Genomic DNA, 27,989 nt, shown 5'->3' on the forward strand with positions numbered 1-27,989 from the left:
GGGGTGCAGTGGTCATAGCACTGAACTTGGAGTCAGGAAGACTGGGTTGGAATCCAGCCTCCGACATAACCGCCCTCCTCTAGCCTCAGTTTCTTCATCTGTAAAATGAGGATAATAATAGCACCCGTCAGGTAAGGATGTGGTGAAACTCAAACATCTACATGTATACATATCTAGGGCTTTGCAAACCTCAAAATATTGTACGTTTTATCATTATTACTGCTTGTCTTCCCCAATAGGACTGGACACTCACTCTCCTCCCCACCTCTCCACTTCCCCTGATGGGGTGAGACTGAGCAGGCCCATGTGTGCTTATTTTCACAGGGGTTGGGGAGTATGTGTTTGGACCTGTCCACCACACCCCATTGCATGACTCTGCATGGATCCTCTCCCACCACCCCTGGGGTGGAGTGTGGATGGCTTACTCCATTGGCCACCTCTCCTTGAGATGACTCCTGAGATCCTCTGTTACACACAGAATCCTCATTTGCAGACTTGGGGCAGAAGAGGTACAGGATGTTAATTTTTTTTTTTGAGGTATCAGTTCATTTGCTCTCCCCCACCTTTTTCTTTAAAAATATTCTTTGTCATACAGTCTGACTTTAAGATGAGGTAGAGGAGACAGAGTAGGACATGTGGTCCACAAGGGTCAGGGTCTGCTCCCCCAGGCATCTGCTTCAGGCTATTATGGTGTCCATCCACTTAGTCCTTCATCTTTCCCTAAGCATGGCTCTGTTAGTATTTCAACTGCTCCACCAGAGACTTCAAGACCTAGTCTCTCCACTGGGAGAGAGTGGGTCATCAGCCCACAATCCCCTAGTGCTTCCTGTGCTGTGGCCTTCTGGAGGGATAACCTGAAGTCAGTTTGACCTCCCAGTCTTTTGTCACCTTGGATCTCTCTTAAATACCTCTCCTCTTCAGTGAGGTTTCCTCCTTACTCTCCCTCTCATTACTCAAAGGGAAGGTTGCCCTTCTGCAGTACAGCCAGAGAGTGTGTATGGGGGGTATGCATGCCCTCTTAGGGTTTCCTGCCCCTAGGGACAGTGCACATTCAAAAGTGGGGCCTTTGATACTTTGCCTCCAATCATCTTGTATTGATTAACCTTGAATCAGCAGTTGGGGGAAGGCTAGGCTCCTTCCCTGAGAAGATTCCCATCTCAGGCCTGGGTCATCTCTCTGTGACAGGAGATCTCTTATCTGGCCCTGTCCACAGAGGATGCTACTCTGATTTAGGATGACCCACAGGACTCTCACCTTGCCATGCCTTGCCACATGACTTTTATTTCTGGCTCTGTCTTGTTCACAAATAGTGCCTGTATTTGGCATCTACAACCTTAGCATGAGCTTTTGTCAGGTGAGAGATTCTTCATTCTTGCTTAATATGACCTCTCAGTCCCTCTGCTGAGTTGTCCAACCCACCCCTTTGCATACTAAAATTACAAAATTTCCTCCTCCTCCTCTTTACATGGAGGTTGGCAAGCCAATTCCTAGTGACTAATTCTGACTAAGATGTGATCACAAGTCAGAAGATCAGTTAGCCTTTATTAAGCTCATAGTAGGTGGCACAGTGGATATGGACCTGAAGTCAGGAAGACCTGAGGTCAAATCCTCAGATATTTACTAGCCGTATGACCCTGGGCAAGTCACTTCACCCTGTTTGCCTCAGTTTCCTCATCTGTACAATGAACTGAAAAAGGAAATGACAAACCAGTCTGGTATCTTTGCAAGGAAAGTCTCCATGGACGGTATTGGTGCTGTATGGTCCACGGGATCTCAAAGGGTCAGACACCACTGAATAACAAGTGGCAGGTACTGGGTTAAGTGGTGGGAATAAAGTACAAGAAAAAAGATCCTTCTTGCCCTCAGGGAGCTTAAATTCTAATGGGAGAAGAAAACATGGAAAAAAAACTGAAAAGGGGCTAGGTTCACAAAGGTATTCAGCATGGGGGCTTGGGAGAGAAAGTCTCAAGTGCAGCCTGGAGAGGGAAAAGTACCCTCCTTATGAGACTTTGGCTTCCAATCAGAGGGAGAGGCTTTAGGTGTCAGGTACTCCCTGAGTGTGAATTCCAGAGCTGAATTCAGCAATCTGTCTATTACCTCCGAGTCTTTGCCTAGGCTGTACCAAGCCTGCAATTCACTATTTCCTCAGATCTGCATGGGCAATGACTTTGAGCTAGGGGATCCCTTGATTAGGGCAGCCAGGCACTGAATCATCTTGCCTAAGGCACCATGGTCTCAGATCAAGCTCTTCAGAATAGGATCAGTCTACATTTATGGAGTCAATACCATTCATGATTAATCATGACACCCCACCCCCAATCCTGCCCAGTCTTTTGCCAAGAAGAAACACTAAGGGAAAGAAAGAGCTCAAAACTGAGTGTGACGTTCCTAGCTGGTAAGTTCTGCCCTAAAGCCATGAGAAGCATAAGTAGATTTATAGACATATGGGTGGGATTGGGGGGGGGGGTGTAAGCACAGTAGAATTTCATGGGTGTCTGCCTATATCTCTGTATTCAATTCTTCCTGACCGTGACATGAGATTACCTCTCTTTCTCTGTCTGTCTCTCTGTCTCCTACTGATTCAACATCTTTCTGGAGCCCTTCTCAGACCTGGGAAAGGAAGCACTCTTGGAGAAAGGAAACCAGAGACAAATGGGAGCACCTGCTTTGGGCCAGAGGAGCATGGAGGGGGCAGAAAGACTGCAGTCCCTCAGCTCTGACACTGTTATCACTAAAGGCACGCCTGGTTTACTCCACAGGTTTTCATGTGACACAAAGCTGGTGAGGGTATCTACCCTATGGGATGACAGAATCCAGATCCACCAAGGCCCTACCAGGCCAGAACAAAGCATCAAATCTAGGAAAGGCAATTGACTAAGCACGCTCAGACTTCTCTTCAAGCTCTAAGCTTTACAAAGGGCTTTCCAGACATTATTCCATTTGTTGCTCACAAATGGGTGGCAGAGGCTGTTAGTATTTTGCTGATGGTGAATCTGAGGTAGACAGAGGCTAAGTGGCCTTACAGGGTCCCACTGGAAGTGTTGAGGTAGGATTCAAAGCCACATCTTTCTGGTCCCAAGAAAAGCAAATGAGACAAAATGTGTTCCCTGTATACATGTTGATGTTTGTGTATGTGGATATGTGTATGTGTGTGTGTCTATGTTATTTAAAAATAGCTAGCTTTAAAGCTTGCAAAGCACTTTACAAATGTCACTTTTTTTGGAAATTTGCTCCTTACCACAAATTCTGAGAGGTAGGTACTATTATCCCCAATTTTTACAGATGAGGAAACCAAGGTTGAAGTTTAGTGAAGTGTCTGAAGCTGGATTTGAACTCAGATTTTCCTGACTCCAGACCCAGTATTCTATCCACTGGGCCATTTAGCTGCTTCCTGTCACCAACTTCTATGGGTAAGTTCTCAAAATAAAAATGTGAGACATCATTTTCTGCTAATATATACCGAGGTAATCTGCTTCCCCTTATCATAAGCATAGATTTGTTAATGAAAAAGCAAGAATCTGAAAACATCTGTTTTGAAAGTGATCATCTCTCATCGTTTTTCTGCTCTTTGGAAAAATGTCTTACCTGAGCAAAGAGGAAGGAGGTGCACGCAAACACACACATACATACACATACACATGTACACTACACACACACACAAACCCAAATGTGCAAAATACAACCATACAATATACATGTATATACAAACACACATGAACATATGCATACATAATATACATGTGCACACACACACAAACACATACCACCTTGCCTGCTAGGCATGAAAAGAGTTTTACCAGGCTATTTTTTTCTTGCTTCTCAAAAATTAGAATAAGAACATCTGTATTAGGTAAAACACACACGCACACACACACACACACACACACACACACACACACACACATGCAAAAGAAAATTTAAAAAAACACACAAGGCCAGGCATGGAGGTCAGAAAGAACCTGCTTAGCATGGAGCTGTTCCTGTATGGAGAGGCATTTTTGAAGAGATAGCATAAGAATACAATTATGGATTTCTTTTCTATGAAACTATTTTAATTAAAATTAGAAGCTTTTTGTAATGGCTGTCTTTAATACCTTGGTCTGCTAAGTATTCCTATAATCATTTTGTTCTTATAACATCTGGATTTCAAGACAACATTTGGTGGTCCCTAACCCTCAAAACTCATGAAAATGGGGCAACTTGTTATGACCCAGGAGCCTACTCTGTTAGAAATGGAAATCCTGTCATCCACTCATGATGCGCTTAATGGGAGCAGGATTGTAAGTTAGAATAAGGCCCGGGAACTCCATGGGACAGATAAGGTTGAAGTGGACATTATTTCCCCTCCCCCCCCCCCCCCCCCCGAGAGTCCCTGGGTTGAGAAATGTCTGTTGAGTTTCTAGGCAGGGGTGGGCCTAGTAGCCACTTACTGTTAGTGGCTACACTCTCTATTGTACCCCTTTGCCTAGCAGCTGCCCAGGCCCCCCTCTCTGTTGTATCCCTTTGCCTAGCAGCTGCTTGGGCCCCCCTTTCTGTTGTGCCCCCTTGCCTAGCAGTACCTAGGAACCCCTGTCAAAACTGTTCTGTGAAAAATGTGTGTTATTGGAACTGCAAGGCTGTACCGGGAAGTGCTGAGATGCTTAAAAGGCACACACACCTTTGTTCAGGGCTGCCTCTTTGGAGGACAGCTGCCGGTTGATAAAGACGCTCCCAAATTCTCAATTGACTCTTGCCTGTGCCTGTCTCAGTCTGTCCATTACAAGGTCATTTAAAACATAGGAATGTATTCTTAATCTCACTTTCATGTCCTGGCAATTTGTGACTCCAATATCCTTCATTAATTTTGTCTCCAGACATGAATTTCTTGACTAGTCTGCATTTCTTTTCTCTGTTGTGACAATTGGCATACTGAACCTTAGATTCACATTTGTTGCTGAATGGTGGGGAGAACGATCCAGAGGTCCTACTCATCTCACTTGACTCAAACGTATGCCTGATCCGACCCCAGATGAGAGACACTGGGGAACGGGGAGGGTTAGATATAGTACTAAGAACAGTGTGACTCTCCTGGTTTGGACTCATTGGAATTGCTAAAAATCCTACCAGACAGTTGTGGTGGGAGGATGAAGCAATAGAGGCTCCACCCTTCCTTGACCTTTCTCGTATTCTACAGTTAAAAGGTCTTCAAGGTATGACTCAAATACCTACAGAGATTGGGTGTGGGGGGAGGGAGATTGAAGGGAAAGTTCAAACAAAGACTTGGCTGGATTCTACTCTCAGGATCCAGAACCACTATTTCTGAAGTTGAACCTCCTTGTTCTTATGGCAATCTCTTTGAAGGGTCCCACTGTTAGGATTCCCCTGGGATTTCTAAGGGATTCCCACTGTAGAAATATTTAAGAGCTATAGGGATACCTGGGGAAGGAAGAAGGGGTACTTGGGGGTGACCATATGTTTCAGAGTCCTTGTTGACAAGGGATGGTCTATAAAATTTTGGAGCAAGGTCTATTTTGGGGCCAGGGAATGCAGAGCTCATTGTCCAAGCTTGGTCTTTATAAGAAACATTTTTATGGAGGCACAATCCTGGAGCAGTCAGCCCCTAAAGGTCCTTTCATACCAGAGAAGCTCATAGATTGGTGCTCTCCATGGTAGTGTGGTCCATGAAGATCTGATAGGATTGGTGAGGAAAATACATGAAGGCTGAGGTGGCAGTTCCATGAAGACAAGCAGCTGGAAGCTACATCTCTTCAAGGAGCATTTCTCTAGATGAATCTTCCAGCCTTCTTGGTCAGAGACTTAGGAACTTCAGGGACTAAAGTCCAGAACTCGATAAAGTCATCCTAGAGGCAGCTACTTGTAGTTGGATTAGATGATGACGATAGCTCATAGTTACATAACATTCTCATTTGACCTTCAAAATACGCCTACTGAGTATGCAACATTATTATTCTCAAAGTACAGATGGAGAAGCAGAGACTTAGGATTCAATGACTTGCTCAAAATGACATGATTAACACATTTCTGAGATGGGATTTTAGCCAAACTTCCAGATTTGATGTCTGATATCCTCTTCATGGGATCACATGGCCTCTCCAAGACGGGGAGCATTGCACGTGGTACTAGAAGCCATAGAAAACAGAGTTCTCCAGTTCTCTGATGGGTACTGGGGAGTATCTGTTATCCGCCAAACTCTCCAGTCCCAATCCATTTCATTCCCTTACATTTTAGAGTCCCAGTGACTAGAACCCTAGTTCCATTTAGCTGTTTATCATTACATTAGCTTTTATGAAAGGGTATTTATTTTAAAGATATAGAAAAAAAGAAATCTATTATCAATCAATAAGCATTTATTCAACACCTGTTTCATTCCAGGATAATCACCAGGGCTAAAAAGAAGCAAAATAGAATCTTTTCTCTCAAGGAACTCAGAGTAATGAGGGAGACAGTGGACATGCCACCGTATCCAAACAAAACACATGTAGAATAAATTGGATATATTCCCCTGAGAGAAAGTACTAGCATTGGGAGGGATTAACAGGGTCTTCTTGTACAAAGGGGGAGTTTATTTGGGATTTGAGGGAGGCCAGGAAAGACAGGAGAAAGGATGAGGAGAAAGAGAACCCTAGGCATGAGCACAATGACAAGAGAATGCCCTGGGGAAGAAATAGCAGTAAGATCCGAATCAGTGGATCCCAAAGCACATCCTGAGGAAGAAGGCATGGGCAGACTGGAAAGGCAGGAGGAGACCCAGCCATGGCAGGCTTGGACCTGCAAACATGTTTTATGTTTGATCCTGGCAGCAAGGCGGAGCCACTGATGCTTTAACATTTGTTTTTATCGATATATTCTGTGTATCACTACAGTTATCCCAAACATCCCTCTCCTCCCCCTCCCAGAGAGCTATCCCAAATGACAAAGAATTTTTTTTGGAGAAGTAGAAAAATGTCAGCATAGCTGATCAAGACACTGAAAAAGTCTGAAAAGTGTGCAGTGTGTAACACCTGTGGACCTCCCACCTCCAAGATGGGATAGGTTGGGCATATCTTCTCCCATTTCTTCATTGGGGTCCCATGTGATCTTACTAATTTTGTTACACTTCCCTTTTTTGGTGTGTTTATGTACTGATTATTCTTTTAAAAAATTGATCCAATTCCCCAGTAAATCCAGAGATTTTTCCTTTACTAGTCTTTACAGCTAGCTCTACTCCCTTTTCTGATATTGGGTTCCAGAAGATCTCTCGCTGGTCTTCTAATAGTTTGCATATTTAGTCTTTTTGAAGATATTCCTGTTTCTTTTGTGTTCTCAATTTTCTTAGTTTATAACTGTGCGCAGAACTGTGTTCTCTTTATTCTTTCAGTTTATTCTGATTTTGTGACTATATCACCTGATGCATGAGAGTAGAAGGAATCATGGATGGGGCAAAGAACTCAAAACCTAAATAATATGTGAGAGGTGGGGGGCTGAGAAACTAAGGGGGCCCCTGGGATATGGACAATTTAGACTTCCAGCCAGAATCTAGGTTCTCAGCAGGGTCTTCCCTCATCTGACCCAAGCTTCCCTTCACAGTCAGCATCTCAGAGGACTAAAGGAACTCATGGGTAAAGCTGAGTCACTAGCTAGACCTTGGGTTGGAACAAATGGGTAAAATGGAGTCTGAGCAGTGGGAGGTGGGCAGGTCACAAGGCATCAGAGGAAGAGGGCCATGAGCAAGTCATAGAGAGATGCTGAGATAACTCCCCTGAGAGAACACTTTTCAGTAATCTTAGTCCCTCAATGGACAGTACTGCTACCTACCATTTGTCCAAACTCTTGACAACATTTGCTGTGGCCTCAGGTTCCAATCAGAGATTCTTGCAGACTGCCCGTGGTCAGAGGAGAGACAGTTATTTCCAGGTCAGTGACCCCACGCATCTCCTTCTCTCCAGGGCAGACCTGCTCCCTCTGCTCTGGAGGGAATGGGATAGAGGGGAAGGGTCGGGTTCCCTTGTCACCTTTGGGAAGTGTGGTGGTGAATGACAGGGGTCTGGACTCTCAGAATTTGTGGTAGAAATTCTAAGGCAATCATGGCTAGAGGAAGGAATGAATACACTACAGCCATAGAGGAAGAACAGGGGAACAGGGCCACAGGTGTCAATTATCTCCTGGTCCTGCTCCATTTTCAGTTGTCCTGCAGACACACTCCTAGCCAGGCAGGGGATCTGTGGGCCCAGGAGCTTTCCAGAATGACATCAGATCCCAGGCTCTGACTTAGAACTCAAAATTTTTCCTGAAGAATTTCTTTCTCTCTTCTGTTACACCTTCTACAAGAAGCCCTCTGGATAATTCATCAACATGAATGGTCACTTTGCTGCATCCCCAAGTGCTTTATCTTTACAAAATATCTACCACTGAGCACCTTCATTTGATAGAAGATGAAACTTGGGCCCTATAAGATTTAAAAACACCTTGGGATCCTCACTTGAGGGTTAGAAGTAACCTTAGAAGCCATGCTTTTCAGAAGCAGAAACTGAGGTCTAGAGAGCAGGAACATCCCACCTCAGGGTACAGTTAGGTGGCAGCAGAACCTAAGCTTTCTGGCCCCACTTCCTAGCCTCTGCCCATTGGATTGTACCAGATTTCATTAGAGGGCCTCAAGGTTAGCATGGTCAGTGGCAGAATATTGGGTGGGATTAGAAGAGCCAGGGGCTTGTTTGTACTGAAGAAATGGCCCACAGTATATTGATCCTTGAAATTGGTATGATGGTTTTCTTTAATATCTATGTATTGATACGGGTATATATCTAATCTACTTATCTCTATATCTAATCTATAGCTGTCTATATATTTGTGTATATATGTATGTGTGTATGTATCTATATATGTTGTGTTTGTACTTCGTTCTCAAAGAGGACCATGACATCAAGATGATGACATGACTTGTGGTTGACTTTGATTTGAATGAGGGAGGGCTGTGCAAGGTCACCAACCTCACTTTCTTCTCCTGAGCCATTTGGGTCCAGTGGCCTGATATTCATCAGAACTGGAGATGGCCCAGGATGCAGTGGGAGACCCTAGTCCTTTCAGGCATATGTAGATATAGATAGACAGATAGACAGACAGACAGACAGACAGAGAGATGGAAAGATAGAAGATAGTAGATATATAGATAGAAACACACACCCATACTAAAGAGTGGCTGTCTGTTCACTTCTTTTTTCCTCCTTTCCTCTCTCCCTTCTTTCTTCCCTTCCTTCCTCATGCTTATTTAAAGTAATTTCCAGTTGTCCACTTGCCAGGAATATCGCAGAAGCCAAACATCTATAAAAATGGATTGGATTAAATGCCTTTGATACCCATTCTCAATTAGAGAAACTAAATTAGTCAAATATAAAGATGAAACATTTCTTTCTTCAGTGTTTACTGGGACTGTTAATCTGAGGCTCTCTGTCTTCAGTCTGATTTTTCCCACTGTCCCTCTGAGTGTCATTCTTTCCATACCTCCTTCTCCTTGAACAATTTTCAGTGTATTTCTTCTCCCACAGCCTTTTTTGCAGGTTTTTTTTTTTTTTTTGGACTGGACCATCTCTGCTTTTACCTCTGCCCTTTGGTATTTTGATAATTTCAGTATTGGGAAAGTTGATGATTTTGTGATTCTATTAAGTGAACATCTAGAAAAGAAAGTAGTAATCAGAAAAGGGCAGCAAGGGGCACAGTGTATAGAGTGCTAGGATGAGAGTCAGAAAGAATCCTCCTCATGAGTTAAAATCCTGCTTTAGACACTCGATTCTAGCTTTATGACTCTGGGCAAGTCACTTAACATGATTGCTTCAGTTTCCTCATCTGTAAAATGAACTGGAGGAGTAAACAGCAAACCCCTCCAATATCCTTGCCAAGAAAATTCCAAATGGTGTCATGAAGAATTGGACATGACTAAAAAATGACTGAACAACAACAATCAGAAGAGTCCATCTTCAGCTCATCAATAACCAGTCATAGCAGACTCACCTGATTTCTTTCTTGGACAAGGTTACTAGGCTGCTGTAGAATCTCAGAGGCTGCAGGGATCAGAGAGGCCACTGAGGTCAAGCTTTTCCTGAGAGAATATTTCTTCCATATCTTCCATGACGAGGAACAACAGTTGTGTTTAAAGACCTTTGATGAGCGGGACCTGAATGTCTGAAGCAACTCGTTCCATCAATGCACAGCTCTAATAGGGAGAAGTCCTTTTTTTCATTTTCCCTCTTTGTCTTTATCTGATGTGCTCCTGATTTGCAAGTTACACCCACTACTCTTAGCTCATCCCTTTGCATCTAAGCAGAGATGCTTGAAGGCAGTCACCGTGCGCCTCCCATGTCTTCATTTCTAAAATTCTTACATGTGGAGTAACCTGTATCATAAGAAAACATCTTTTTAAGTCTCTATCCCACGAAGGAGATTTGGTTTCATGGTGAGCAGGGCTAGGATTCTTTGGCTGCTGTTAAGGGTCCATGTGATCTGTGTTGCTGGAAACCCCATTCTTATTGGATAGTATCCAGGTGAAGGAATTTCAATTAGTGGCCTGATCTATAGAGGGGAGGAACATCAGTTGGATAAGCTTTCTGTTTTCCACCTTAAAGAGTACACCTTGTTACTTTTAGAGGTAATGCTGTAGTTTTATCATTTGTGGGAAAGATGAAAAGATGTTGAATGATGACCATAGAGTGATGTAGATATGAAAGTGGTTGAAAGAATATATGCAAAGGAAAGATCTTTTTTAATGTGGAGAAGGTTAGTGTTGAATGGGATAGAAGAAATACTTGTTTTTCTATGAAAAACAATTTTCATATTAACTGTCAAAGAAAATGAGATAGCGTCATTCCTGTAGATGAGTATCTTGATGACCAAAAGGTATATAAAATAAACTCCCCCCCAAACTGGAATTCTTTCCCTTTTCATGTCTCCTGTCTACCCTGTCTTCATGCAGGCTTCAGGCAAAATCCCCTCTTTCATAACAATCCTTTCCTGAACCTCTTTTCCATTAATGCTTTCTTTCTTTAGATTACTTCCAATTTATCTTACATAGATCTAACTTTTACACAGTTGTTTACATGTTCTGTATCCCCCATTAGACTTTGGGAGCCAGAATTTTTTAGTGCATTTGCTTTTTTCCTCTACCTTTGTATCTCCAGAACCTAGCACAGTGAAGAAAGGGAATGGGAATGTGGAGGGTGAGAGCTCTTTGGATCCATGAGTCAGGGAAAGAGTGCTGGGTTGGGAAACACCTCAGGAACAGGTCATGTGCTCTGATGACTGGCAAAGCCCATTGAAATTGCAAGCAGGGTAGGAACCTGAGACAGTCCTAATGAACTCACAGAGACATTATGTAGATGTGATAGCTAGAGAATATATGAATAAATGATATTTTTATGGCAAATTAAGGTTTACAAACATTTCACAAATCCTGTTCATTTGATCCTCGTAACTTCAGAAGGTAAGCTATGGGGGTTATTGTCCCTATTGTACTAAAAAGAAAACTGAAGCACTGAGAGGCTAGCTGACTCCATCTTAGATGGGGCCATTTAATTACTTCTGAGTCAACCTAATTGCACTCTCATTTGGGAAGAGAGGAAGGAAGAATGGAAGGAAGGAGGAAGGGAAGGAAGAGAAAGAAGGAAAGTAGGTAGGAAAGAAAGAAGGGTTGCATCTGCGGCTAGATTTGAATTCAGGTCCTTTTATCTCTTGTCCCAGAGCTCTCTATATTTCAGTACCTAGTCACATAGTTCCTCCGGATCTTGTTTTCTTCACTGTGATTTTCTCAAAATTACAGAATCCTTTTGTAATTCTTGAAACACTAAATGTGAGAAATGATTTTATTTTATTTTTCCTGTTCTCAGAGATGACTGAGGACAGAAGAACCCAGTGGGGTCTCTAAGTGATGGATCTGTACTTCATGGACATATGTCCCACACCACTTTTACAGGAATTTGTTGTTATCTAGTTATTACAGTCATGTCCAACTCTTTGTGAGACCATCTGGGGGTTTTTTGGTAAAAATACTGGAGTGGTTTTACCATTTTCCTCTCCACTTTTTTGTACATATGAGGAAACTAAGGCAAACAGGGTTAAGTGACTTGCCCATGGTCATAACTAGTAAGAGTTTGAGGCCAGATTTGAACTCAGAAAGATCAGTCTTCCTAATTCTACGCCCAGCAATCTATCCTCTGAATCACCTAGATACTGCTTTACAAGAATTGGATTATGGCTATGAATACAGTGAAAGGCTATGTGGAGCTGAAAATATTTGGAATGAAATTGATGGGATCAAAGTTGCAAATTACATTTACCAACCTAAAACTATCACTCTCCCCATCCTTCTGATCATGGGTCTGTATATTTGTCAGATGCCTCAGGACCTTCAATTTGGGCAAGGTCATAAAGTCTTATTGGTCCCGTGAATGAACTTGCTAAATGTGATCAAATTCTAAAATAATGAATTGGTTTACTGAGAAACTAGAATCCCCTTTTCTATCACAAAGACTTGCCGTCAATGTGTGTAGGAAGGATTCACAACTGTGCTCAGAGTACAGAAGTGATTTCTGATTGTGAAATTACACCTGGAATAGTATATATGGAGCCAACTTAGCTTCAACAACTCCAGTCTGAATGACTTCTTAGCCATATGGGGTTCAATATGTAGTACTTTAAGAGATGGCCATCTCTTGATCTGGAGACTTACTGGAAGTAACCAGTGTTTTTCTGTGTTTTAAGTAAATTATCATATATTCACTATTTATGTGTAGTTCCAGAATATGATTATTTTCTTAATTTCTAATCATTTATTTTTATACCAGGATGAATTTTAATGAAACAAAATAAAAGGAAGAAAAAAGAATATTGAATGAAATTTTCATTTGATGATTTGTATGTGTATATGTGTGTGTATATGATATATATGTATGTGTGTGTGTATATATACACACACACACCCATACGTATACATACATACCTACACGCATATATATGAAAAGGCTAGGTAAACTCTTTATTGTCAACTGCTACCACAACAACATGAGAGAAAATATCTCTGCACAAGTGAAGCTTATATCTTTCACAAGGTGATTAAAAAAATTATAACATTGCTAATTTTCTGTCCTAAACTATTCAAATCCAGTCTTAAAGCTATGCATCTTCACACTCATAAGTGGCTATCCTTTAAAAAAACCAACAGTTTCCCTCCCCTCTTTCTTAGAGGCATCAAAATGTTCATTTACAACAAGTAGCAAAAATTTATAGCATTTGACAATTAATGTAAATATTTTCTTTCTCAGAAAAATACTTTTAAAAATTTCCCCTTTCATCACTAAGCTTCTCCATATCAAAAAGATATTGAAAGGACTGCTCTTAATGATCCTTAAACCAATTCATATATATCTCACCATCACTCCTTTCTTTTCAGAGGGTAGAAGGGGAGATATGAGAGACTTAGGAAAATGCTTTACTAAAATACTGGCAAATGATTTCTACTGAATTCATCACATCTATGTGAAGGCTTGGAAGGCACATGCTGGCAGTCTTTAAGTATTTGAAGGGCTTTTAGATAGAAAAGGGATTACACTTGTGTTGTCTGGGTCCCAGCGTGGAATGAGGAGCAATGGGAACAGCCTACCAGGAGAGAGATGCAAGGATGGGATCAGGAGATCTTAAAAATTAGAATTATCCCAATGAGAATTGGATCACTTCAGAAGAATTTGTGACCACAAATTCTCTTTATTAGAAATCTTTGGACAGTCTCCTTGTCACAACTGATTGGGGACAGAATTCTCCTTCAGGCACAGGTTGGAATAGATGAGCTCCTGAGGTCTTGACCTAACTGAGATTGCAGATTAATCTGATAATTCTCCATAAAGGAAATAGGATGAGTCTTTGATGCAGTCAAAATGGCTCTTTTTGCTCACTGCTTTCTTTTCTTTTCTTTTTATTTATGAAGTCCAATAATAAAACCACCAAACTCATTAACCATGGAAATCCAGAAAATGTCAAAGAACAAAAGAAAATCAGATTCAATCATGCTTTGATGAAGAACCCCAGAGCAAGGTGGTGGCAGAAGAAAACACTGAAGCAATTATTCAGATGGAAAGAAGTATGGAAAGAATGTCCCTCATGAAAGAGTATTTAGGTAAGCATTCTAGAAGATAAGGATTTCAGACATAATGTAGTTCCATCAAACACTAAAGAAGACAAGTTTTTCATGTCTCTACTTCAGGAAATTTTAAAAAATAGATTCAAAATGAACCTAAGAGGCATTCAGTGCATTCAGTTTGGAGTAGACAAACACTCAGTCAGTCAAGTTCTCCCAAATCCCCCTCCAAACAACGCTAAAGTAATTCTTCAGATCAAATTCTGGAGAATCAGAACCAACAAATGCTCAGGTGAAATGATTTTCCAGTATGTCATAGTGTCAGGGCCAGGAGGAGTACTAGCACTGGTGTTTGAAGAACAGTCAGCAAGGTCCCTTCCTAGATAAAAACTAGAGCACAGGGCAGCAAAGCAGTGACCACACCTATCCTTAGGTTATATCTCCTTGGAAACACCCCAAAACCTACAGACCCCCAGAGCTAGCTCTAAAAGCAGCAGCATAAAATGTCTGAAGGCTGGGACAGTGCCCCGTTCAAACCCAGGAGCAGAGACTAACTTTCACATGAAATTAAAAGTCAAAAAATAGGCTGAAAAAAATTGAGCAAACAACAACAAAGATAACTTCCCCATAGAAAGTTACTGTGGTGACAGGGAAGATTAAGACAAACTCAAAAGAAGACAATGAAGTCAATACAACTACAAGGAAAGCCTCAACAAAAAATATGAATTGGTCACCACAGGCCCAACAAGAATTCTTGGAAGGGCTCTTTAACAAAATAAAGTACTAAATGTAGAAGAAAAATTGGGGAAAGAAATGAGAGTGAGGCAAGAAAATTATGAGAAAAGAGTCAATAAATAGATTGGTGAGGGGAGCAAAAAAATTCTGAAGGAAATAACACCTTAAAACCCAGAACTGGTCAAATGGTAAAAGAGATGCAAAAGTTCACTGAAGAAAATAATTCCTTTAAGATTAGAATTGAACAAGTGGAAGCTAATGACTTCATGATACATCAAGAAACAATAAAATCAAATCAAAAGAATTTTGAAAATAGAAGGAAATATGAAATAGCTCATTGGAAAAACACTTGATCTGGGAAACAGATCCAAGAGAGATAAGTTAATAATTTTTTGGACTATTTGAAAGCCATGATAAAGAAAAGACCCTACATGCAATATTTCAAGGAATTATCAAGGAAAACTTCCCTGATAGGTTAGAACCAGAGAGTAAAACAGTGATCACAAAATGAAAGTTCCTAGCAATGTTATAGCCAAATTCCAGAAGCATCAGGTCAAGGAGAAAATATTGCAAGCAGCCAGAAAGGAACAATTCAAATATCATGGAGCCACAGTCAGGATCACACAAGATGTAGCAGCTTCCACATTAAAGGCTAGAGGACTTCAAATATAATATTTCAAAAGGCAAAGGACCTAGGATTACAACTAAGAATAACCTATTCACCAAGTATAATCCTTCAGGGCCTAAAATGGTTATTTAATGAAAGAGCATTCCTGATGAAAAAGCCAGAACTCAAAAGAAAATTGAACTTTCTAATGAAAGTCAGTAGAAGCATAAAAAGGTAAGCATGAAAGAGAAATAAGGATTAATAAGAATTCAATATGGTTAAACCATTTACATTCCATTATGGGAAGTAGATATATGAAACTCCTAAGACCTTTATTATTACTGGGGCAGTTAGGAGTCTAGACAGACAGAGGGCAAAGAAGTGATTTGATTATGTAAGGATCATCTTTTAAAAATGGATAGGCAAGAAAGAGGGATGTACTGAGAGGAGGAAAAAATAAAAAGTATGGAAGAAATTATATTAACAAAAAAGGTGTACAAGGAAGAGCTTTTACAATGAGGGGGAAAATGGGGGGAGATGGGCAATACTTGGACCTTACTCTCATGGCTCAAAATGGTAATATCCATCCAATTGGGTATAGAAATCTATTTGACCCTACAGGCAAGTAGGATGGGAAGGGGAGAAGAAAAAGGGAGGGGGGCTGAGAGAAAGGAGGGTGGATTAAGGGAATTAATTTTCAGAAACAACCCACATATATTGAAAAAAATCTCCTCTTAGTACATTTCTACCATGTGGAAAACTATACTTTGCTTGAAGAGGTACCCTCAGCTCTATAGACCAAAAAAGTGAATAATTTGAACTTAGGGAATCATTTTTATGACATTAAAGCAAATGTCAAGGTGTTAGAGAAGAATTCTTCTGGTTCCCATCCCTTTTGCTTATGCCAGGAATCAGTTTCTCTCCAACCATTTTGTTTTCTGAGAATTATAAAAGTTCAAAGTTGGTAGGGACCTAAGTAAGACTTTCCCATAATGAAGAAATCAATGCTTTTTTATGCGTTTCATCTCTCTTTCTAATAATAATTAGAGATGCCTTACAGGATATTGTATTCCATGCCCTCCAGTCTTTTAATGTAGAAGCTGCAAGGTCCTGCATAATCCTGACTGTGGTTTCATGATATTTAAATTGTGTATTTCTGGCTACTTGCAGTATTTTCTCTTTGATCTGGTAATTTTGGAATTTGGCTACAATATTCCTTGGTATTTTCAGTTTGAGACCTCTTTCAGGAGGTGACCAGTAGATTCTTTCCATGACTATTTTACCTTTTGGTTTTTTCTGAAAGATGTTGTCCAGGCTCTTTTTGGTTTTCGTTTTGGCTCTCATGGTTTTCAGGTAGACCAAAAATTTTTAAATTGTCCCTCCTGTATCTATTTTCCAGGTCAGTTGTTTTATCAATGAGGTATTTTATATTTTCTTCACTTTTTTCATTTTTTTGTTTCTGTTTGAGTGATTCTCGATTTCTCATAGAGTCATTAGCTTCCACTTGCCCGATTCTAATTTTTAACAAATTCTTTTCTTCTATTAGATTTTGTACCTCCTTTTCTATTTGGACCATTTTATTTTTTAAGGAGTTTTTTGTTTTAGTGAGTTTTTGTGCCTTCTTTTCCATTTGTCCAATTCTACTTTTTAAGGACTTGTTTTCCACAGTCAATTTTTGTCCTTCCTTTTCCAAGCTTGACTCTCTCTTGCATACCTATCATTTCTTTTCCCAATTTTTCTTCTACCTCTCTTATTTGACATTTAAAATTCTTCTTGAACTCTTCCAAGAAGACTTTTTGCATGTGAGACCAGTTCCTATACCCCTTTGAGGTTTCAGAGGTGGGTATATTGACAATGACAATTCTTCTGAATTTTTACCTTGATCTTCCCTCTCCCCATAGTAAAAATATATGGTCACTGTCTGTTTCTGCTTTTTGCTCATGGTATTTGCCTAATTCTTGGCTTTGAGATTTGTTCTCTCCTGCTGGAGTGCAAGGGGCACTGACCCAAGCTTTTTGTGTTAGGAGCTGGTCACTGACTTTGTGTGCTAAGGCCGCAGGTGCTGGCAGCTGAAGGTTATAGGGCTCTGGCAGCTTACTTGGTGCTGAGCTGGGATAAGCAACACTGGAGTTCTTGGGGTTGGGATGGGAAACCTGGCCCCTGGGGAATGTCTGCTCACTCAGACCTTGCACTTGAATGTTTGGCTGCTGGAGCATGTCTGCCAGCCTGGAGCTGTGCCTCCCAGAGCTGTGCTTCTTGGAGTTGTGCTGAAGCACCAGAAGATTTGGTGGATTCTTTCAATGCCTATTTTGTCCTCTGGTTCCAGGACATTAGGGTAAATTTCTTGATAATTTCTTGAAAGGTGCTGTCCAGGTCTTCCTTTTGATTTTGAGTTTCAGGTAGTCCTATGATTCTTACATTGTCTAACCTTTTCATTGTGTCCCTTCCTGTCTCCTTTCCTCTTGATCTGCTGGCTCATCACTTTAGTATTTCAGAGATGATGAATGCCTTGGCTTCTTCCAGTCATGTATTGGTTCAGTGCTGAAAGATAAGGATGCTTTGAAGTGATGAAGCCATTGCCTCATTAAGTAGGGAGGGGTTGGGGAGGAAGGCTAATACTCCCTAGACCTGTAAAAAGGGGAAATAGCTTCTATCCTAGACTGTTGATTTAAATGTCCTGTGTGACAAATGGCACATTTTGTCTGCAGATTTCCAGTGGTGAAGGAGATGTGTTCTTTGCTCCAGTCTTGCCAACATTCTGAAATAGAAAGTAGATTCATTCAGATACCTTTGCATCTGCTTCCCTGGCAACCTTTTCTCCTTCTCTTTCCTGAGTGGGTGGTCAAACAAACTTTCTAGGAAGGTCCAGGGTCCAAGGAGTGGACCTGGCTGGGGGCAAGGAAATTTTCTTCATCAGCAAAGACAACTATTAACCAAAGGAGTGATAGAGGTTTATCTTACTTTACCAGCAGTCAATGTTGTGGGGACAATTTAGAGACTTGGTGACAATTGAAAATGTCTAAATAGTAATCCTACAACTGCCATTGTCTTTGATCAGTCTCCTGACAACAATGCAGATTGGAAACCTCAATCTTTCTTTGGTTCCACAATAACCCCATCAATTTAGTGCAAATCTTATCTGTCTAGACATGTCTCAGCCCTATTGGATTGATTCTCTTAGATTATGAGAAGGATCCTGGTATGGAGAATAGATGCCTGGACTTGAAGTCAGAAAAATCTGGTTTCAAATTCTGCCTCTAGCTAGCTGTGAAATGTGAGACAATGTAGCTTCTGTGAGTTTCCAAAAGTCTCAGATGAGGAAAATTAGTGTCACCTACGTTCTAAGTGGAATAAGTGAACTATCCAATCTTGAAACAATTCAGGCAAAGGCTCAATATGGCTGCTTCCAGATGTAGGTGATGGAGGGAGAAACTTTATCTGCCCTCCTTCAGAGCATGGGTAGGGATTCCTTGAAGGAAACCTCTTGTCTTCTGGATCAATGATGAAATTGCCTTTTTTGTTAACTTTTGAGTAAGAATGGAGTGTACCTACAAAAGACAGAGGGCAGGAAGACAGCAGGGAAGGAGAGAGATAAAAGAGAAAGACAGGGAGAGAGAGAGAGAGAGAGAGAGAGAGAGAGAGAGAGAGAGAGAGAGAGAGAGAGAGAGAGAGAGAGAATGAGAATGAAGTCCATTAGAAAATAGGAATTGGGGAATTCTTTTTTTAATGCTCTTTATTTTTTCTTTTAAATAGCATTTTATTTTTTCCAATCATATGAAAACGAAATTTTTGACATTTATTTTTATATGAAGTTTTGTGTTCCAAATTTTCTCCTTCCTTCACCCCTCCCTAAAACAATAAGCAATTTGATACAGGTTATATATGTGCAATCATGTAAAATATATTCCCACATTAATCATGTTCAAAAAGAATACACAGAAGAGGGAGAAAACAGTGAAAAAATTAAAGAAAGTGAAAATAGTATATTTCGACATGCATTTAGACTCCATCTTTTCTTTCTCTGGATGTGGACAGCATTTTCCATCAGGAATTTTTTTGACTTGGCTTGGATCATTGCTTTGCTGAGAAAAGGGGAGTCAGTCAGAGCTGATCATCTTATAATGTTGCTATTACTATGTACAATGTTCTCCTGGTTCTGCTCATTTCACTTAGCATCACTTCATTTAAGCCTTTCCAGGTTTTTCTGGAATCTGCCTGCTCATCATTTTTTATAAAGCAATACTATTTCATTACATTCATATACCACAGTTTGTTCATCCATTCCCCAGTGGTTAGCATCTTTCCATTTCCAATTCTTTGGATCACAAAAATGAGCTGCTACAAGTTATTTTTGTACATGTAGCTCCTTTTTCCTCTTTTATGATCTCTTTAAGATAGTGATCTAGCAGTGGTATTGATAGATCAAAAGGGCATGTATAGTTTGACTGCCTTTTGGGCATAGGAACTGGGGAATTCTTATCTCCATGATGAAGGTTCTAATGTAGTATGAACTGAACCACCTCACCTGCATTGTCATAAGAATCGTAAGTTCCAAAAACACAGCAGTGATTACTAACATCTCCACAACACGAACAGAATCCTTAGTGATAATTCTAATTATAGAAACCTTTCATTTATTCATAAAAACGTTATGGTCAATTCTACTTGGCAGGGGTTATAAGACCAGAGGATTCTGTTGGACAGAAGGGCATCAACTTCTTACCTCTTTGGAAAGGGAGTGAGAAAGAGAGAGAATGTGAGAAAGGCTGCAAAGTCAGGTCTCTCTACTCCCTATTATTCCAAAGGAAGGAGAGGAAAAAATGTCTCCAGCTCCCTCTCAATCAGACTGGAATGAGAGGGGCAGAAACAAAGACAGGAGACATGATCCAGGTACCGACTAGCAGGTTGCTTGCTACTTCAAGGTAAAAAAATCAGAAATTCAGCTACATGTCACCTCTTACATCTCAGTAGAAGGCTTTGTTTTCTTTACTCTCCTGGAAGGTGGAGATCGGGAGGAAGAATTTCAGCTATGTGTCAAGGTCAGCTATGTGGCAAATATGTGCTAATTGCTTAACAGATATTATCCTCATTTGAGCCTTTGCCAGCACAAGTCTGCGAATCTGGCCAAAATTGAGAAACAAGACTTCTGCCTCTGAATATCACTGAATCAAATAGGGTCCTGAACTACGTGATTCTGTGATTAAAATTTCCCTTTAATGAGTGGCCTCATAGGGCATGTGTGGTGAATAGTACCCCTTTTCCAACGACCAGAAGGTGTAAGTAGTAGATTCTAGCAAGTGAATTGGATTTAAGTGAGGGAGGAGGAGGAGTGAGAAATGGAGGGAGGGGCATTGCTGAGCTCCTCTCCCCTGTTCTGTGCAGGGTTAGGAAAATGAGGCCTGATGAAACTTTGTGGATCAAATTTGAGAGAAAAAGAGAGGATGTGGGGTTATGGACCATGGAACCTTGAGGAGTCTGACTCCTGACTCTATGTTTTCATGTGCAGAGATTGACAAGGAGAGGTCAGGGAGGCAGGGTGCCTTGGATAGTGTCCTTCCTCTTCCTATACTCTCCAGGATGGAGACAGTGACCATCTGTTGGAGTGGCCCTCCCCAGGGCTGGTGACACATGAGGCCCTGGACCGCCCTCCCCAAGTGCACTAAATCCTGAAGCCTTTAGCCAGCAAGGGCAGTGGGGTCTAGAGTGCACAGAGCATTGGGCCTGGAGTCAGGAAGACCTGAGTTCAAATCTAGTCTCAGATACTTACCAGTTTTGGTATCCAGGATCATCCACTGAATCTCTGTCTGCCTCAGTTTCCTCCACTGTAAAATGGGGATCATGAGAGCACCCGCCTCCCAGGGATATTTTGGAAATTAAATGAGGCATGTGTAAAGTGCTTAGCATAATGCCTAGCATATATTAGTCACCTCATAAGTACTCGTTTGTTACTTAGAGTTCAAACTCTATAATATAAGCCACAATTTAAGGGAGGCCCAGGCATTAAGAATGGGGAAAACAAAGAGACATTTATTAGTGCCTCTAAAATTATTTTTTCATCAAATTCATATTAATCATATTCATAATTTCTCCCTAACTCCTTCCCTTAATCAACCCAAAATTAGAAGGAAAGGTAAGAAAATAAAAACAAAATGCTAATAAGAAATGTGCAAGGTCAAGTGTAAACAAATCCCTCCTTGGCCATGTGAGAAATGTATGTTCCAGCCTGCATCTTAAGTTCTTCACTTCACTATCAGGAGCTGAGTAGATTGCCACACTTGGTCTTTTAGGATCCTTGTTGATCCTTTCATTGGTCAGAGTTTTTAAATCTTTCAAAGCTGTTTGTCTTCACAATGTTATTACTATTGTATGAATCATTGTCCTGATTCTGCTCTCTTCACTCTTTATCAGTCCATACAATTCTATCCAGCTTTCTCTGAAACCAACACTTTCACCATCTCTTATGGCACAATAGTATTTAATTATTCACGTCATACTTGTTCTGACATTTTCTAATTAATGGGCACACTCCCAGTTTCTAGTTCTTGCCATTACAAAAGAGCTTCTGTCAATATTTTTGCACATGTATTCTTTTTCTCTTTTGAAAGCAATATCTTTGGAGTATAAGCTTAGGAGCAATATCACTGTGTCAAAGGTTGTGCAGAATTTTGATCCTTCAGGAGCATAGTTTCAAACTGCAATTCAGAATAGCTCAAATAATATTAAGAGGTTTTATTAATGGTTATGCAAGGAGGGACACTGGGACTTTTCAGAAGGCATTGTCACCAATCTCTCATCTCAAGAAATAAAGTTGCAGAGAAAATAGACAATAACAATTGTACCTTTGGGATTCAAAGTCAACTCCCCTTTCAAACCTACCTGCCTCTAGTCTCAGAAAAATTATATCCCCCAAAGAGGAAACATGGAGAATGGATAAAGGGAAAATCTAATCTCTTCAGGTAAGCAAAGCAGCTACATTTATGACTGGGCTACCTGGAAATCTAGAACTTTCCAAGATTTCCCAGGAGTACCCTCCAAGGGCTCAGGCCATCATCCCCATGGCTTCTATGTAGGGCATCTCACCATCCCCCCATGTCAACCTCATCTTCTAGGGAATTCTGCTCAACCACTCTGAAAGGATCCCCAAGTTTCCCGTGTCTCAGGATCACCACAGAAAAGTAAATTAATGGAAGGGCACCACTATTTCCAAAGAACAGTAGAGAAAGAAACTTGCCAAGATAATATTTATCTATACCTCTCAAAATAGTAAATGCACTGAAGGGGAGGTCACATACAAGGAACAAGAAGACCATGAGCAGGATGAGGAAGGAGAACATTGAATGCTGATGTGGTTGTGGGCTGCACTGAATCCTGAGAATAAGAATCAGGATGGAAATGCCTTTACTTTGAGACCACAAGGGGAAAAAAGTACTTTGTTGAAGGTTCCGTAAAAGCCATACAACTGAAAAAATTAAGATTCAGATGACAAATGCTGATGTCTCAGTGCACTACTCACGATAGGCAGAACCCAGAGTAGGGCACACACAAGATTTGACAGGAGTTTTGGTCTTCAACTTCGGTTCCAAAGAGGGAAGAGAACTGACAGCCAATGTTTAGTGCTGATGATGGCCGGGAGGGCAAGACCTATGTTGTAGAAGACAAATATCCCACTCTTTGTGATGGTAGAGATTGCATGATGAAAAGTATAGCTTCTAGAGCCCTACATCTTTATCAAAGTAAAAAACAAAAGGCAGATAACATCAGCTCCTGCAAGGTTGAGGATGTAGATGGAGAATGAGTTCCTCTTCATGCTGATGTTCATAAAGAGCAAAAGAAAATAAAATTTAACATTTATTTTGTGCTTTGAGATTTATCAAAAAAAAGGTAATTCTGAGTTTTTCTAGAAATTACATCAAAGAAAAGAAGATCCAAGGAGACTATGTGACATAGATGAAATCACAACTAAGTAGATGTTGAACTGATTGAATGGTCAGTTCTCAAGTTTAGTTATTATTATTGATAGCTAATGTTTGACGTGGTGCTTTAAGGTTGACAAAGCAATTTCATATAGTATCTCTTTTGATCTTCACAAGAACCTTGTGATACAGATGATATTATTATCCCCTCTTACAGATTAGGAAGCTGATTCTGGGTTGATTGCCCTTCCTACACATCTGACCACTGTTCAGGCTCCTCGAATGAGTTTCATCTGTGTCATGCCTATTAATGCAGTTGTTCCTGTACTTTGTCTTGGCGTCTCTTCTCTTCTCCCTCTATACTCTTTCACTTGGTGATCTATTAGTTCCCATAGTTTCAATTATAATTCAGTTGAATATTACCGTCTTTATGCTGATGATTTTCAAATCTGTTTATGCAACATTGATCTCTCCGCTGACTTCCAGTCCCACATCTCCCACACTCTATTGAACACCTCACACTAGATATTCTGTATACATCTTAAACTGCACTTACCTCTCCTTACTCAGGGGAAAAACACTTTCCCTGTTTTAACTTCTGTATTACTCTGAAGTATACCATCATCCCCTCTGTCACCCATTCTTGAGACCTAGATGTAATCTTCTACTCCTAACGCTCTTAACCCTGCCTCCAATCAGTCTGTTTTCAAGGTGTCTAGATTTTGTAATGTCTCTCACATTTGTCTTGTTCTCTCCTCTGACACTAATAGCCTTGTACAGACCTCTATCACCTCATTGCTGGCAGGTCTCCCTGCCACAGTCTCTCCCCATTTCAATCCATTCTCCAGAGGTTTAACTACGGAAAGGATTTTCGTAAAGTGCAGGTTCATCTCTCTCTCTCTCTCTCTCTCTCTCTCTCTCTCTCTCTCTCTCTCTCTCTCTCTCTCTCTCTCTCTCTCTCTCTCTCTCTCCCCCCCCCCCTCTCCCTCTCCCTCTCCCTCTCTCACACACACACACAGTTACATGGGTGGGGGCAGGTTTTGAAGGATTGGAATGCCTCCTCCAGAATCATAAGTAAAATCTTCTATTTGTCATTTCATTTCTTTATAACCTGCCCTCTCCTCCCCATCTCCATTCCAGTCTCCTAATATCTTCTTTCCTTCTACAAAATCCGCAGTCCAGGAGATATTGACTTCTTCTATGTTTCTAAAACAAGGCACTCCATGTCTTCTCTATGAGTATTTTCAATTCTAGTTCCCCCATCCTGATCGATTTCCATGCATGGAATGCTCTCTGCCCTTCTGACTTCCTTGGCATCTTTATAAAATCAGCTCAAATCTGCCTTTTTACAAGAAACTCTTTCCAATCTCTCTTAATTCTAGTGCTTTCCCTCTGTTGATTAGTTCTAATTTGTCCTGCATATTGCTTATTTGCATGTTTATATTAAACAATTATTCTGTGAGCTCCTTGAAAGAATGACTCTCTTTTACCTTTTCTTTTAACCCGAGGTATTATAATTTTTAGAATATAGTTGGCCCTTAATAAGTGTTTATTGATTGATTGAATGATTTACTGAGAGAAAGAGGTTAAATGGATATTCCAGGATCCCACAGGTATGTTCAATTTGAATTCAATTCTACCTCACTTCAAGTCTAGCAGTCTAGCCGTTTCCTTGATGGGGATATCGAGAGGGGAATTTATTCACTAAGTATACAGTTGCCTAGGTCTCATCTCACTGAGCCTCCATAACTGTATGAACCCAAGGGAAGTGGTGGAAACAAAGATTTTGAGTGAGGGAGCAATAAACAAGGACACAAAAGAGGATGGGAATCCAAGGGATGCATGCTCTCTGTTGGGTGTGTCTTGGAAGCCTTCCCAAGAGCGGTAAAATGACTCACTCCATTGAGATATACCATCTTGTAATGAGAGTATCTGTTAAACTGGATTCCCACCCTCCCCCACACACACCTTATCAGCCAATTTCTCTGTTTTTTTTTTTATAGACACCGCCAAAGAGAAAGAAGGAGGAAGTGGAGGGGAGACCCCACAAAGACTCCAACATTAGGAGATCACTCGCTGAGATAAGAAAATCCAGAAGACTGATTTCTTATAAGAAATCAAAATTATAAGAATACCGTTTATAAACAGTATTCAGGATTAAATTATCTGAGGATCTGGTCTCACGCCAGAATGCTCCTGAGGCCCCAATATCCTTCTTAACGAAAAGATAAAACATCCCATAATCCCTTCCTTGGTTGCAGATCTTGCAAAACAGTGTCTGAATGCAGAGTAGTAAGCATGGGAGAGCAGATTCAGGGAGATTTTGAAGTCTTTTCAATGTGTTTTTATTTCCCTCCCCATAACACAGTCCCCTTTTCACTCATCAAGTAATTCTGGGGAAGTCATTTTTTCTTTCTGTGATCCACTTAGTTATGTTTCATGACCTCAGAGGATCCAGAAACCTGTCACAACATGTAATGCCTAGTGGTGATAAGAAAACTTGTCCTTTCCTTCTATCCAATTCTCTCTAGAACAGAGGAAACAGATCTGTTTTGAAGACTTGGATTTTACCTGGTGTTACTGACCCAGAAATATCTCTTCCTTAGGATTCCTTTCAGTTAAATCTGGGGTGGGAGACAAATCAAGTGTCATTAAGAGCATAGAGAAATTCCTGTCATTTCCTGTACAGAATCACTGGCCAATCAGAACCTAGGCCCCACAAGAAATCACACACTCCCCTCCCATTGATCTTATCTCTGTCTCAACCGATCTCCATTTTTCCTCTGCTAACCTGTGAGCTGCCTATTCCTAGCTCATCTGGTCACATTCATAACCTCATTTTCCCTACCCCTGTGTTAATATCATCCTAGATCATGAAAACAAGATTGAAACCCAATGTTTCAATGTCTGTTCTCTAGTCTCTAATTTCTCCTTCTACTTCTGTGTCATCAGTAAATTTGTAAAATGTGGCATTTCTGCCATTCTTTGTCTGTTTGATAAGAATGTTGAGCAGCCCAGCTTTGGGCAGAAACCTTTTCTTCCAAACACTTGGAATGACCTTCCATGCTGACCTCAGACCGTTAATGATGACTTTTGAATCTGGCTATTCAACCAATTCTGAATCCATCTTACTATTTTATGATGCCAGCAACTGGCAAATTGGAGGTGCAGCGGTTATAGAAAAGAAAGAGATAACAGCAGCAGGGGCTAGGCAAGCCTGTACAATCTGTACATGACTGGTTTATTGATCTGAGGATTAAGATTTATATGCTCTTTTAAGAAAGCAACGTTATTCCCATGAGAACATTTTTAATTTATATCATTTTACTTCCTATTTTAGGCCCTTCTGTATAACAGCCTGGGGGTACATATTCAAGGTCAGGACGATTTCATCCTTGCTGATTAGGAGCTGGATTTCATGAGAAAGTCAGCCTTTATGCTAGTACAAGTCTCAAATAAAACCTGGACAGTACCTCACATTCCAGACTCCATCAGTACTGGCCCTCTACATCTACCCCTTTTTCCTTTGTGAGTAATTTTAGTCCGTGTAGTTCTGTGTCAATATTGACAAGAAATTGATGTAGTTTGACAAGGTTTCTAAAAAGAAATGCGGTTATAAAATTGGAATTGGGGCCCAAGTACTTGCACTCAGGCACCCCATCATTCCCCCCTTAAACAGATGAGACCCAAGATGTTTTGGGGTAAGAGATGAAGGTCTTGGCTTCTGAAACTCTTTCATGCTGACATTGGACGTAAAGCTGTCCCTGCTTCACAGGGTCCCGACATTGGAGAGATTGGGTCTGTAACTAGTGTGACTCCAGGTCCAGAGGGTGATGGGTCATAGTCTTGGACAGTGAGTGATATACAGTCAGAGGGGTCATCTTGTACCTGAAGGACACAAATCTGGTTAGGAGGTTAAGCAAACAAAGGCCAAAAAATGACCAGAAGGGGTTAAATATGGGTTGGCATTCTTTAGGTAGGGCCATCTCATTTTTGACAGAGTTATTAATTATCAAATCAAGTTACATCAATTTACTCTCTTCTGAAAATACTTGCTCAAAATCTCTCAACATACTTAAACCATCTGAGACTGGTACAAAGGTATCCAGAACAACTATCTGGGGATAAGAGGGACTCAGATGACCCCCACTTATCCTCAACCTTCTTATCTGCCTTCCATATTTTCAATCAAATCTTTATTTATCTTTCAAAATCTCTTGAACTCATTATTTAGACTGCTTCACTTTCCTGTATATTTCCACCATAGACAAGATAGCTCACAAATTATTATTTTTCACTAGCGTAGTGGTATCGTCTTAAACAAAAGAAATTTCTAATTTGAATCTCACAACTGAGTAAATGTTCATAGCTATTTCAGAGGCTTGTTTATCCTTCTCTGATTATATTCACTTTGGAAGAAAAACTTTAGAAATCAAGTTATTAAAAAATTCAAACACTAATTTTAACTTTTGCTTAGGCCATGGAATGATGATAAATTCAGATTAAAATAGCAAGATCTTTTCTACTTTATAAATCATTACATATTAATTTAGCAATACCTTACCTTAAAAATGAAAATTTAGTAAGCTTTACCCATCTTTTCTTTGGAAAACATTTCTTGTAAAAATATTTCTTTTTC

General features: G+C 40.5%; 1 long non-coding RNA gene across 3 annotated transcripts; it reads left to right on the forward strand.

The window, feature by feature from the left end:
• Positions 1-27,934, forward strand: LOC140524711 (uncharacterized). Of its 3 annotated transcripts, none has more exons than XR_011973815.1 (4): positions 1-509; positions 2,760-3,410; positions 13,946-14,134; positions 25,354-27,934. It is a non-coding gene; the product is annotated as an uncharacterized lncRNA (long non-coding RNA). The 3 variants fall into 3 exon arrangements; XR_011973816.1 differs by having other exon boundaries at positions 3,283-3,410; XR_011973814.1 differs by lacking the exon at positions 1-509 and having other exon boundaries at positions 2,429-3,410.
• Positions 27,935-27,989: the final 55 nt, after the last annotated feature.

Source organism: Notamacropus eugenii, chromosome 2 (genome assembly GCF_028372415.1).
Source record: "Notamacropus eugenii isolate mMacEug1 chromosome 2, mMacEug1.pri_v2, whole genome shotgun sequence".
NCBI lineage: Eukaryota > Metazoa > Chordata > Mammalia > Diprotodontia > Macropodidae > Notamacropus > Notamacropus eugenii.